Consider the following 15441-nt stretch of genomic DNA (forward strand, 5'->3'; position numbering starts at 1 on the left):
TTGAGGCTCACCTGGTTGTGAAGGATCTCAGCATATCTTATTTCAAGGCCATTAAACATAGAATATAGTCGTATAAAGTAAGATAATGTTTTGATCATATCTTCCACAGAGGACCAAAATCACCTAATATTTGAAAATATTCAGAAGGCTTTATGAACATAGCATTAAGCTGCAGAATATTAAACTGCTTCCAGTAAGATGATGGTGCCCTTGGACAAAGCAGCCAATCTGAGTCCAATAAAAGATATATTTGCTCATTCTGTATATCTCTTTTAAGATCACAAGATACTGCTGGATACTAAGAACATCTGCTACTGCAGGACTAAATTCTGGAAAGGTTCCAGAAGACTGGAAAATTACAAATGTCACTCCACTCTTCAAGAAGGGAGAGAGGCAAAAGAAAGGAAATTATAGGCCAGTTAGTCTGACCTCAGTGGTTCGGAAGATGTTGGAGTCAGTTGCTAACCATGAGGCTTGGGGGTACCTGGAGGCATATGTTAAAATAGGTCATAGTCAGCAGGGTTTCCTCAAGGGAAAACCTTGCCTGACAAATCTGTTGGAATTCTTTGAAGAAATAACAAGCAGGGAAGACGAAGGAGATCCTATTGATGTCGTGTACATGGACTTTCAGAAGGCCTTTGACAAAGTGCCACACATGAGGCTGCTTAACAAATTAAGAGCCCATGGTATTACAAGAAAGATACTATCATTGATAAAGCAGTGGCTGATTGGCAGGAGGCAAAGAATGGGAATAAAGGTTGGCTGCCTGTGACTAGTGGTTTGTGCTGGGAGAACTTCTTTTTACAATATATATCAAGGACTTGGATGATAGAATTGATGACTTTGTTGCAAAGTTTTCAGGTGATGCAAAGATAGGTGGAGATGCAGATAGTTTTGAGGAAGTAGAATGGCTGCAGGAGGACTTAGAGAGGTTAGAAAAATCGGCAAAGAGATGGCAGATGGAATACAGTGTCAGGAAGTGTATGACCATGCACTTTGGTAGAAGAAATAAAAGGGTACACTATTTCCTAAGTGAAGAGAAAATTGAAAATTCAGAGGTGCAAAAGGACTTGGGAGTCCTTGTGCAAGGTTCCCTAAAGTTGAATTTGTAGGTTGAGTCAGTGGAGATGTAAGTAACTGAAATTAGCATTCATTTCAAGAGGACTAGAATATAAAAGAAAGGATGTAAAGTCAATGCTTTATAAAGCATTGGTGAGGCTTCACTTGGTGTATTGTGAGCAGTGTTTGGCCCTTTATCTTAGAAGAGAGAGGAAAAGATGAGACTGAGGCATTCCAATGCCCGTCCAACTAACCAGGGTACAAGGGGGAGATTGCTCTAAGTGCCAAGCGGAATTGGAGAGGTCAAGACAGTTTCTTAGGCAGTGAAATCTACATCCAAAATGAATCACTGGGCAGCATGTTCTAGGCCTGGAGCGATTCAACATGGACACAGCCCAGGTCCTAATGTGAAGTATGATCTACTGTTTGAGCAATTTAAACACTGGCCTAGATAGACTGGAAAAGCAGGGTGTCACGAGTTGGGCAAGGTTGGAATGCTCTGGCCACTGAGCCAATTTGGAGAGGATGAGAACAACTTCTTCAGCATCGAAATCTAGGCCCGAAGCGAATCACTGGGCAGCATGTTTCAGGCCCAGAGCAATTCGCCGAGGTGGAGCCCAACTTCTAATGCAAGGTATAATCCACTGTTTGAACAATTTAAATGCCGGCTTAGATAGACGGGGGTCTCCTCTCTCCATGATACTAAGGCTGTAAACACCGCCCCAGGCTACTGTGTTTCATGTCTGCAAATTTTGTGGCAACTTGCCGGCTAATATGATGAACTGAATACCGAGGCTTTGGGCCTACTCCGGGCTGCTCCCGGGATGTGGATCTAGGGACTCAATTTGGTTCAGAATGCTGCTGTTGTTGCTTCTACTCTTGGCATGATCTGTGTTTTTTTCTCTTTCTCCATTGGGAGTTGGTCTTTATTTCTTTTTTTGATTGGGTTCTTTCGGTTTTCTTGCTTTGCGACCGCCTGCAAGCAAACAAATCTCAAGGTTGTATAATTTACACATTCTTTGATAATAATTGCACTATGAATCTTTGAATCTTTGACACTGGAGAGGATTCAAAGGAGATTCACGAAAATGATTCCAGGATTGAATGGCTAGTCATATGAAGAGCGTTTGATGGCTCTGAGCCTGTATTCACTAGAATTCAGAAGAATGAGAGGAGACCTAATTGAAACCGATCGAATGTTGAAAGGTATAATACACTGGATGTGGACTGCATGTTTCCTATGGTGGCAGAGTCTAGGATCAGAGGGCACAGCCTCAAAATAGAGAGATGTACTTTTTGAACAGAGATAAGGAGGAATTTCATTAGTCAGAGAGGTGAATCTGTAGAATCCATTGCCATAAGTGGCTGTGGAGGCCAAGTCTTTACTTATATTTGAGACAGATGGTGATAGATTCTTGATTAGTCAGGGCATGATGGGATACAGGGAAAAGGCAGGAGATTGGGGCTGGGAGGAAAAATGGATCAGCCCTGATGAAATGGTGGAGCAGACTCAATGTGTCAAATGGCCTGATTCTGCTCCTGTATCTAATGGACTATCCCATCAGCGAGTCGCTCGACGGTGATGGAGCTGGACTTAATATGTACCATTGTTGAGTTGTCGCTTGGATTTGTTGGGTACTGTTGTGACTAGAAGACGTTTGGTCCAAAACAAAAAGTGCAAGTGGTTGTTTTGGACATTTTTATTGTGATTGCAAGACCTTGTATTACATTGATAACATATAATAGTGCCAGCCAGATTCACTGGTTCATTGGTGAGACCAACGGCAGGAGAATCGCTTTGCATCAGTTGTTGCATAGACAAGGCCAACATGCATCAGAGCCACCTGTTGCCGTTGTCGGTGAATGAAATGCCAGAGCTGGCTGTGTGAGCTGGAGTCCATACTGGGTTAGGGTTTGGCCCTTCCTGTTGGTCACTTGGTGCAAGAACAAGCTGGACCAGGCCAAATTAGAGACTTGGGCTATATATTTTTTTTCTCTTTGTGACTGTTTTTCTGAAATCGTAGCCATATGTGTTGTGCAGAAGTGGAGGTAGTAAAACTGATGCAAATAAATCCTGAATTAAAGCAAGTATTGACCTTTGAGAGATTGAGATGATTCAGGCACATGTTTTAATGAGAAGTTAAACCCTCTCCATCACAGATATTAATTGCTGTCCACAAATCAAGGCTTCATCAGTGTAGAGTTTTGAAGCAGGATAAGGAAAGAGCATTGAGACATTGTTCAGATGCAAAGAAATATTTGGTAGCTTTGGCCATTGGCCCATCATCAAAGTGGATCTGACAGAACTTATCAGCATGCATACAATCTGCCAAGGACAACTTGAAGAAAGATCAGGGTGCCTTCGAATGTGGGCGGAATGCAATTCAGAATGGTTTAAGATTATGTGTGATAATGGCTGCAAAATCTGCATCTCCTTATTATCAGCCTAACTGAGATATTAGGACTTCAGTGTAAAGCAAGTCATGCAAGGTACATTGGGTCATACTATGGATCACTAAATCACACAATCCCTTCTGAGCAGTAAGTTGTTGCCACGTTTCACAGTGTAATGACTCCTGCAGAAAAGCTGATGCGTGGAATCTGCAGGGCACATGAGAGCCTGATTCGGTTGACTCTGGAAGGGATGTTGAAGAAAGGCATTTAACACATCACAACACCTGCTTCAGATTACAAAACAAGGTTGATACGCTGTGCACCACAACGCAGGTCAGAGATGAGAAAACAGGATATGAGAGAAAATTAGCTGACATATAGTTCCAATGATTATTTTATAAGAGATTCAAGGAGGTTTACATTGATCATTCAATCTCAGCACAAGATGCCCAAAAAGAATAATGAGAAGGATTGTGAATATAATTCTGAAGTGAAATATACAATATTTTGAAGAAAAGTTATCTCATAACAAAGAGTCAAGATGTAATACCTTTATTAAGTCCACAGGTGGATGCTGTGTCAAAGACATTGGTTGAGTCTTGAAGATCAATGCAAGTATCAGCCATGCAGTTTACAAAAACAACAGAGAATTTAGAAGCCAATCAATTAGTTAGATGTATAAGTTCTGAACAAGATTAGCTCTCTTTTCTTCTAATGAGGAACACAATACAGTATATTTTAGTGTGACCTCACTGTATGATTGTGTGTATATTATTATTCAGCAATAGACAAAAACAAAGCAGAACTTCAGATAAATGAGACATATCTTTTAGAGCCCTCCACATTCTAAATACCTGTAAATCACACCTCACACTCTGTATTATTGAATTCAAGGTAAAGATTTCATAGTTCAAAGTTCGAAGGAAATTCATTATCAAAATACATATTTGCCACCATATACAAACCTAAGATTCATCTTCTTGTGGGCATACTCAATAGATCTATAGAATAGTAACCATAACAAAATCAATGAAAGACTGCCCAACCTGAGTGTTCAACCAGAGTGAAAAAGCAAACAGATTGAGCAAATGCATAAATAAATAAACAAACAAACAAACAAACAAACAAACAAACAAACAAACAAACAAACAAACAAATAAATAAATAAATAAATAAATAAATAAATAAATAAATAGATAAATAAATAAATAGATAGATAAATGGATGGATGGATGAATGAATAAATGGATGAATGAATGAATGAATGAATAGCAATAAATATCGGGAACATGAAATAAAGAGTCCTTGAGTGTGTGTCCAAAGGTCAAGGGAATATTTCAATGATGGGCAAGTGAAGTTCAGCAAAGCTATCCCCTTTGGTGAAAGAGCCTGATGGTTGAGGGGTAGTAACTGGTGGTGTGAGTCCTGAGGCTTCTGTACCACGACGCTGCCTTCCTGCATCAGTGTTTCATGTAAATATGCTCAATGGTGGGGAGGGCTTTACCCATGATGGACCATATCCACTAGTTTTTGTAGGATTTTCTGTTCAAGGGCATTGGTCTATCCACACCAGGTTGTGCTGGAGCCGGACAATATAGTCTCCATTATATATCTGTAGAAGTTTGTCAAAGTTTTAGGTGGCATGGCAAATTTTCGCAGACTCCTTAGAAAGTAGAGGTGATGCCTTGCTTTCTGCATAATTACACTTATGTGCTGGGCCCAGGACAGGTCCTTCGGAATAATGAAGTTGCTGTCCCTCTCCACCTCTGATCCTCCAATGTGAACTGGCTCATGGACCTCTCGTCTCCTTCTCTTGAAGTCAATAATCAGCTCTTTCGTCTTGCTGATATTGAATAAGAGGTTGTTATTATGGCACCACCCAAACAGATTTTCAAACACCCTCCTATATGCTGATTCATCACTACCTTCGATTCATCCAATGGCAGTGGAGTTGTCAACAAACTCGAATATGGCTGTAGAGTTGAGCTTCATCACACGGTCATAAGAGTAGAGCAAGTAGAGGAAGAAACTAAGCACACAGCTTTGTGGTGCACCTCTACTGTTGGAGGTCGTAGAGGAGATGCCAATCTGAACTGACTGCGGTCTGCAAGTGAGGAAATCGAGAATCCAAATGCACAAGGAGGTATTGAGGCCAATGTCTTGGAGGTTATAGATTAGTTCTGAGGGGATGATGGTATTAAATACTGAGTTGTATTTATTAAAGAGCATCCTGATGTGTGCATCTTTGCTGTCCAGATGTTCCAGGGTTGAGTGAAGGGCCAATGAGATAGCATCTACTGTGAACATATTGCTGCAGTGTGCAAATTAGAGCAGATCTAAGTCACTTCTCAGGCAGGAGTTGCCATGTTTCATGCCCAGCCTCTCAAAGCACTTCATCTCAGTGGATGTAAGTGCTACTGGATGATAGTCATTAAGCCAGGTCACGATGTTCTTCTTTGGCACTGGTATAGTTGAAGCCTGTTTGGAGCAGGTGAGTACCTCAGATTGCCAAAATGAGAGGTTAAGGATCTCAGTGAACTCTCCAGCCAGTTGAATACCACAGGTCCTTTGTACTTGGCCAGGAACCCTGTCCGGGCCAAATACTTTTCTTGGGTTCACTCCCATGAAGGCTGCTTGCATATTGGCCTCAGATACTGAAATCATAGAATCATCAAGGGCTGTGGGAGTTTGTGATGATTCCTCCATGTGTTAATGCTTAAAGTGAGCATAGAAGGCTTTGAGTTCATCTGGAAGCAAAACCCTAGTGTTAATCATGTCACTTGTTCTAAATTTATAAGGGGTGATAGTATTCAAGCACTGCCACAATTGCCATTTCATGCTTAGTCCAGAATTGCCACTTTGCCTGCAAGATGGCTTTCCTGAGACTGAACCTAGACCTTTTGTAGCATTCTTGGTCACCAGTCTTGAATGCCTCTGATCTAGCTCTCAGCAGACTGCAGATCTTGTGGTTCATCTATATGCCATATTTAAAGTGCCATATGTATTAATTATGATCCCCTGGATTCAATAGATATTTGCAAATTCTAGCCTTTGTTCTGGAAGGCTATTACATAGTCATTCCACCTTTCAAGTAGCATCTTAATATGGACATGTCCAATGTATTTGGTATTGATCTGTCGTATGGTTTCTTGGTTAATCAGTTACACAATTTCCTTTTATTCAATTATCTTTGAAGTGTTTGCTCAACCAGTTAAAACTGCTTTGGTGGGCTTATCGCCATTCTATAAATGTCTCAAATATATGTTTTCAGTAAGCAGACTTTCCCATTATATCAACAACTATCTCTAAACAGGAAGGGCATTGACAATAAATCCTGTTGTATATAGATGGTAGAAGGGGGTACTCATAATCCCATTCCTTAATTTGCTTCTCCTTTGTCAAATCCAGACTCTCAATATCCCTTTGGGGGAAAATAACAATTTTATACTACTGAATCTTTTTTTGTTTATGATGTATTTTTTTTATATATCACCGAAGCTAAACTTGATTTATTTGTTTGCTCAGCAGATCAACTAAATTTTGTGCTTAATGCTGTCTTTCTTTGCTGTTTCAATTTCCCAAAGCCATATGGTGCACTTGTGCTAATGGTGATTGTGAAAAAAAATGTTGTTGTCAATCTGAACTGACTGGGGCCTACAAATGAGGAAATTGAGAATCCGGTTGTACAAAGAGGTATTGAGGCTAAGGTCTTGGAGCTTATTGAGTAATTTACAGGGGATTTATAGATTGAATGCAGAGATATAGTCAATGAGGAGTGGAGAGAGAAGACGAGAACAGGTGGAACGTGAGCTGGGCCCTTTGTTCGGTGGGAGATGAAGAGAGAAGACACTGGAGAGAACCGGTCGTAGGATTTGACCCTGTGGGGGACCATGATTCAATGGATCCAAGTGCTGAGATCGACTGAGGATCAGTGAATAGGAATTTTGGGAAGAGTTGAGCTCTAACTTGTGCACATTTGACTGTTTAATTATAATGGGCCCTTTATTGGTTTCTTTTTCTTTCTTTTCTTTCCTAACCCTTTAATTAAGTTAAAATTCATAAATGTAATTCCTTTAATTGTATGCAGTATGCTGTCTGTTATTTCTTGGCACTGATTTGTAATAGGGTAGCAATTACACAGCATCCACACAATCTAGGGTTTGGAGTGGGAGAGCCGTCTCCATATGATGGGTTTGGAGGGACTGGAGTCTGTATTCCCTAGATTTATGCAGCCAAGGAGTCTAAGGTGGTTTCACAGGGATATAGATTGTTTGCAGATTGGCACAGAGAGTCCTGACGAAGGGTCTCGGCCTGAAACGTCGACTGCACCTCTTCCTATAGATGCTGCCTGGCCTGCTGCGTTCACCAGCAACTTTGCTGTGTGTTACAGAGAAATGATAGATGGCTTTTAACTCTCTGCTAAGTGTGAGGTATTAGACTTTGAGAGATTAAATATAAAGGAATAGTACACAGATAATGGCAGGACCTTTAACAGTGTTCATCATGATGAGGAAACGTCAGTGATAGATTGGGCATGTGATGAGAAGAGAAGCCAACTCCATCATCAAGACAACACTTCATTGGAGCCCTGAACGGCAGAGGAAACACGGGAGCCGATAGACAACTTGGTGCCGTACGGTAGAGGCAGAAGTGAGGACCAGGAACCACATTTGGGGCACAATATAGGAGATAGCCAAGTTCAGACAAAGAAAGAGGACCTTCATTGCTGACTAATCACCAGCAGCATAACAGGTAACTAACTAACTTAACAGTGTTGATATACAGGGAGATCTTGTGATCCAGGTCCATACCTCCCTGAAAGTGGTTGCGCAGGTTGATAGGGGGTAAAAAAGGTGATTACTTGCTTGCTTTTGTTAGTAAAAGCATTGAGCGAAAGAGTCAGGAAGTTATGTTGCTGCTTTATAAAAGTCTGGAAAGGCTGCATCTGGAGATTTACATCCAATTTCGGTCACTTCATTATAGGAAGGATGTAAGGATGATGCAGGAAAGGTCAATCAGGATGCTCCCTGGATTAGAGAGCATGTGCTATAAGAAGTTGTTGCACAAACTAAGGTTATTTTCTCTAAAGAAGTGGAGGCTTATCAGAAACATAATAAAAGTTAGTAAGATTAAGAGAAGCATTGACAGACTAGAAGAGCTGTTATCTTTATCCCAGTGCTTGACGCATGTATTTAAATTGAGAGGTGCATGTTCAAAGATGATGTACAGAGCTAGTTTATTTTTACATAGAGTGGTGGGTGCCTAGAATGCACCACCATGGATGGTGGTGAAGGCAAATATAATGGAGTCATTTAAGAGGCTTTTAGATAAGCTCATGAATGTGCAGAGAATGGAAAAATATAGACATAAGACCATAAGACCATAAAACATAGGAGCAGAATTAGGCCATTCAGCCCATCAAGCCTGATTCGTCATTCCATCGTGGCTGATCCTGGATTCCACTCAACTCCACACATTTGCCTTCTCACCATATCCTTTGATGCCCTGACCAATCAGGAACAATCAACTTCCTCCTTAAACATATGCATAGACTTGGCCTCCACCATGGATTTAATACACTCTGACTAACAAATATTCTGCCCTACCTCTGTTCCAAAGGGTCATTCCTCAATTTAGAGCCTGTGACCTCTAGTTCTGGATACCCCCACTGTAGGAAACATCCTCTCCATATCCACCTTACCTAGTCCTTTCAACATTCAGTAGGTTTCAATGAGATCTCCCCAACATTCATCTAAATTCCCGCGAGTACAGGCCCAAAGCTGCCAAATGTCATGTAGGAAGAAGAGATTCATTTGGTTAGGAGTTTAATTAGTAGTTTGGCACAACATCATGGACTGAAGGGTCTATTCCCATGTTGTGCTAGTCTATGTTGTAGGTCTACTGTTCATAACAATGAATGCATGTAAGTATACATTGGACTTTTGAATTTAATAATATTATGGGAACATTCAAATATACAGATGTTCATAAGCTGAGTGTTTGCAATCTGGGTTGGCTTTCAGAGCTAAATTTTATCCAGTGCTATATTTTAAATTTGTTATTATTAGCCACAGGTAAATTTCTGCCCAGTATTACGCCTGTTCTCTCAACTGCACAATGTACTGAGAGTTTCCGGTAATTCTAGATTTGATTCCCTGCATCTGCTTTGTTTCTCTTTCAGTTCTGAAATGTGTCACATTTCATATATAAATGTTTTGTGCTGAATGATTCAACTGCTTGAAATTATCTGGATTTTGTTACAGTGCAACGCCTCATTAATAAGATTTCAGCTCAGTTGCTGCAGCTCCAGTAGAATGAATGAACATTACAGTTCAGCAATATGAAGTAACTCTGAAACAACATGACCTCTGATATTGCTTATGCTTATTGCTTTTCTCTCTAATATTGCAATAAATTACTCTCTAAGCAACAGTTCCATTTTATAACATGCTTGAATCAAAGACCAATGTATAAAGAGGCACCAAAATACTTAGAACAACACAGAAGCAGTGAATTATGCAAATGAATAACTGAACTTGATTTTTCTTACTGCAAATACATCTTGAATTGTATTGGTTCAATTGTATTAACCTGAAAGATGAATTTGGGTAATCACAGTAATAAATTTTATTTAAGTATTATTGTTTTGAAATCCCATGCTATGTGCATTTCAAAATATGATGTTAATACTAGTTAATATGGCACCCTGAGTTTATTTTCTGTTTTGCTGATCCAATATCACAGTGGTATGTTGCACCTAGTATTGTGTGTGCAGGAGTGTATGAAGTAAATGTACAAACCAAGAAATGAGCCAACTTATGCATGAATCTCCAGAAGGAATGAAATCCTTTAGATTTAAAAATAAGCAAGATACTGGAGGGATTCAGTGATTAGGCAGAATCTATAGCGGGAAATGGACACTGATACCCACTGGTTCCTCTCCCCCACTGACCCCATCTGCCCTCACTGTTATGTTTTGTAACTTCAGAATATTAAGTTAATTCAAAGGAAAACAAGATAGCTGGGAATGTGAGTCTAACTTCGGTTTTTACATTAGGCAAGGCATGCTCTGAAAACATGGTAACATCATGATGTATGCAATTCATGTACTTTTAAATATAACCATAATGAATTATATAAACCACAAAGTATGCTTAAACAATATATATACAAGTTTATTCAAATATTATTGAAATATTAAATACACAACACTCCTCCCTGCTTAGCTATAACTTCCAACTCAATAGAGAATGTTTCTCAACTACAGTATCTACACAGTTAACTCTATAATACAAGTATTGCATACAGACATCCACTGCATAGTAAATTTTAAATTGTCCCATATAGGCATAAAGAATTAATTGCTGTGGAGTATTTCTTATTCTTGTGGAATAACATCTTTCCTGACAAAGGTTGGTTACTCTCTCTGGTAGGTGAGATTTGAGGCTGTGAAACAATGTCAGGTTCTGAGGAATCTTCCATGGTGGTTATAGGAGTTGATTCTGAGACTGCAGGGAGTGATTCTGACAGTTTTAGACACCTTTCTTCTCATTCCTTTTTCTTCTTCCAGTTTGTGCATCTTGATCTTGGGAAGGTACATTCAGTTCACTGGAATATTCTCTTATTAATCCTTCTATTGCTCCATTCACAATTTGATCTCTCCTCTAGGTTTCATCATCTGACAAATCCTCTGTTTTTATATATCCATTTACTCCTTTTTTTTGGCCTTCCATTCATCCAGCTGGGCTTTAGTCTTTGCATCCACTTTCACAAGCAGATTTTTGTCTCCCACTTGAAGTTCATGAAATATCTTTAATGCACACAGAATAGATTATGATTTTTGTTATATTCACAAAAGCTGAATGCTTGCAACTTTCCTGAGACTCTTTGAACTTTCTTCCAGCTTAAAACAAGTCATATTTCGCAAGTAACTGATTAAGATATCAGAAGCTTTCTCAAATATTTGCCTACAAGAACTGTTGTATTCGGACCACTGAATTTGTCACTTTCATAATTCCTGGGAGCAGCCCAGTCCTTCCTTGATCCAATATGCTTTCAAACCAGAGGTTGGCAACAACACCTGTTTTCCCTCTGTTGAGCAACATTTCATGGTGTACAGCGTGGAGACAGTTGTAGCATCATCCAGTATCTTTCTTAAATGTAAGTTGTGCTTCAGTTAGGAGGTGTTTTTGAATGCTTTCTTGCAAGATTCCACAAACGAATCAATCTTTCAGTGCATCATTAAGCCCACTACTGAACTGGCAATACTCAGACAATCTCTTCTCTTCAATTCAGCCATGTACACTGAAATGGACACCACTTCTTTTTGATTGTGCTTATGAAACCAAAAGCATTCTGCAAACAACAAAGATTTCAGTTGTAAATGTTCCTGCATCACTATCACGATATCAGCAAAGCTCATTTCAGCTGGTTTGATTAGAACAATCAAGCTCCTAAGTAAACTGTTTGGCTTAAAATTTCTCAGCAAAATTTGCATTTGCTTCTCATTGGCTATTTATTTTGCTTTAAAATAATGTTCAATCCATTCAGTATATAAAATCCAGGTATCTGTTGTCTAACCAAATGTATCAATCTTTCTGATGTAGCTAACCATTTCTACTCTGTCTTATGATTGTTTATACCCAGTACTCACTCTCTATGAACCAGTGAATTATTCCATTTTCTACCCTTCTTTTATTTTGTTGTGTCTCTACACATGCTGCATTGTTTTTTACTCACCATTTTTCAATGCATTTTTCTTTAACTAGAACGTCTTGCTTTTCTTCAAGAGATTAATAGCTGTCTCGGATTCGTTTTAAAAAACTACTGTTATATTTTGTCACTTCAAAATATTAAAGTAATTCAAAGGAAAACTAGAAAGCCAGGAATGTGAGTCTAACTTCGTGTTTTACTTTATGTGAGGCACTTTATGTATTACATAATAGCAATATGATGTATGTAATTCATGTATTTTACATATAACCATAATGAATTGTATAAAAAAGATTAATCAAACAATGTATTTACAAAATTACTCAAATATTACTGAAATATTAAATACACGGAATACACTGCACTCCCACCTCCCTCTCTTAATCCCATGCTCCACTTTCCTCTACTGTCTGTTTCCATCATCTTCAGCCCATTGTCATCTCTGCCTATCATCTTCTAGCTTTTGTCACTATTTCTACTCTCCCATCCTTCTTCTGCCTATCAGCCCTCATCCCCTGGATCAACCTATCACTTAGCAGATCAGGCAGTATCTATGGAAAAGAATAAACAGATGATGTTTTGGGATGAGACAGGGTCTCAGCCTGAAGTGTTGACTGTTGCCTTTCCTGTTGACTTCCTCCAACATTTTGCGTATGCTGCTTGGATTTCCAGTATCTGCAGATACTCTCATATTTGTGATTCTGTCACCTATCACTTGCCAGTTCTTGTTGCACCCTTTCTCCTCATTTCATAATGGCTAACTCCCTTCTATATTTCAATCCAGATAAAAGGTCTTGATCGTCAAATTTGACAATTCATTTCCTTCCACGGTTTCTGCTTAACACACAGAGTTCCTCCAATATCTTGTTTTTTTTTTTCCTCAAGATTCCAGCATCTGCAATCTTTTGTGTCTCTATATCTTGGAGATAACATTTTAACATTGTAGAAAACTTCTGTAAACTGATCCTCTGCACTCTTTATAGTTCAAGTATAGTCAAGGTCATTGTTATAGAACAGTATAGCACAGAAGCAGGCTCTTCCCACCTAGTCCATACTGAGCTATTAATCTGCCTTGTCCTATTGACAGGCACCAGGACCATAGCCCTCCATACCCCTCCCATCCATGCCCCTATCCAAATTTCTCTTCAATGTTGAAATTGAACCCACATCAACCACTTCTGTTGGCAGCTCATTCCACACTCTCACTACCCACTGTGTGAAGAAGTTCCTCCTCATATTCCTCTTAAATATTTCACTTTTCACACTTCCATGACCTCTAGTTCCAGTCTCACCCAGCCTCATTGGAAAAATCTTGCTTGCATTTACCCTATCTATGCCCATCATAATTTGGAATACCACTATCAAATCTCCCCTCATTCTTCTATGCTCATGTAGAAGAGCTGAAGTCTAAACTATTCAACCTTTCCCTGTAACTCAGGTTCTCAAGTCATGTAAATTTTCTCTGCACTTTTTCAATCTTATTGACATGTTTCCTATAGGTAGGTGACCAAACCTGCACATAACACTCCAAATTAGGCTTTGCCAACATCTTATACAACTCCAACATAATATTCAACTCCTGTACTCAATACTTTGATTAACGAAGGCCAATGTGCCAAAAGCATTCTTTCCAACCCTATCTGTGATGCTACTTTCAAGGAATTATCAATATGTGTTCCCAGATCCCTCTGTTCTACTGCACTCCTTTGTGCCAAATAAGGCCTCACCAATGTCTTGCACAACTTCAACATATCATCCCAACTCCTGCATTCCATACTTTTTCTCAGGGTTGGGGAATCAAGTGTAAGAGGGCAGAGTTTTAAGGTGAGAGGGGAAAGATTTAACAGGAACGTGAGGGGCAACATTTTCACTTGGAGAGGTGTCAGTATATGGAATGTTACGTACCCCGTAACTGGGTTGCCAAACCAGCAGAAATGGATCACTCAGTTGGAGTCTGGAGTACTAGAACTAAGAAAGTTTTATTAAAGAAACAAGCAACACAGTAATCGAAAGGATAATAAATGCAACAATTCAACAATGATAACCACACATGTGCACAGAATTAAGATAACAGCATCAATCAAGCTCTATCGTTGTCTAGGGGTTAAATGACCAATTTCAAAATGACTCAAAGTTCAGTCCAGTTTGTAGTTCAGTTCGCAGTAATCGTTGCCATGGCGATGGACAAGGTGGGGAAGAGAGACATAGAATAGGAACAACTCATCATTCAGCACAGCTTCACTCACAGACCAGCGAGATGGCTCACAAACAGCTTTTGGGCGGGTCCTTGGTGATGTCACCTGAGGTCACCGACTGTGACCCCTCCTCCAGATGCGGTCGATCCTCTGCAGTGAACCCGGCACCCAGGCAAGGGCGGACACACACCGGGTTCCCGCTGATCGTACCTTTCCACCCTGTGCGTTGTCCGGTTCTTCTCACCACTCGTGAGAGGCGCACCGCTTCCAGGGTCTCGTTACCTCGGGTGGCGTGTGTGTGTCCGTCTTAGCGAACCTGTCCCCTTTTTATCCCCCTGCTGGGGTATCGCCTGTCCATCACTTCAAACAGTTCAGGGTTCAAAGGGGGGAGCCGCTCCAGACAGCTCTTCCTCCCACATCCCTTCATTACACATCTCCAGACGCTGCTCCATTGTTCCTTATCTCTCCTTCCCCTGAGGGCAGGTGGCAGACCAACTGCTGATGCCACTGATGCTAGCCCAGGCCAGCAAACATCTTAATTTTATGTGTATTCTCGTAACAGGAACAAATCGCTAGAAGAAGTCATTGAAGTAGGTACATTAACAATAAATAAAAAGTACCTAGAAATGCACATGAATAGAAAGTTTTAGAAGTATAAAGTTTTAGAAAACACGGGAAAATGAGACGAGTGTAGATGAGAATCTTAGTTGGCATGGACCAACTGGGCTGAAGGGTTTGCATTTAATATGCAATAGTAGTTACATTTCTCCTCTGCACCTGTTGATGTTATAATTGGTTAGTGATAAGTACTTGGACTAAAATCTGGGACCTGAACTCCTGTCTAAAGCTCCATCATGAATAAATCGAACAGGGGAAAAGTTTCAAGTGCTGATTAACATGCTCCTCCTCCTGTATTATAGAAGTCAGATTTTGCTTTCAGAAATATTATAAATATCAGAATTATCAGAATTAATGCAAAATATGTATCAACTGTGGATCCCAGGATCATTTAATTACTAATTATTCAATTATAGATGCTAATTTATAACATTAAACTTAACTTTGGAAATTGTGGCAAGGG

This window comes from Mobula hypostoma, chromosome 5 (assembly GCF_963921235.1).
Source record: "Mobula hypostoma chromosome 5, sMobHyp1.1, whole genome shotgun sequence".
Classification (NCBI taxonomy): Eukaryota; Metazoa; Chordata; class Chondrichthyes; order Myliobatiformes; family Myliobatidae; genus Mobula; species Mobula hypostoma.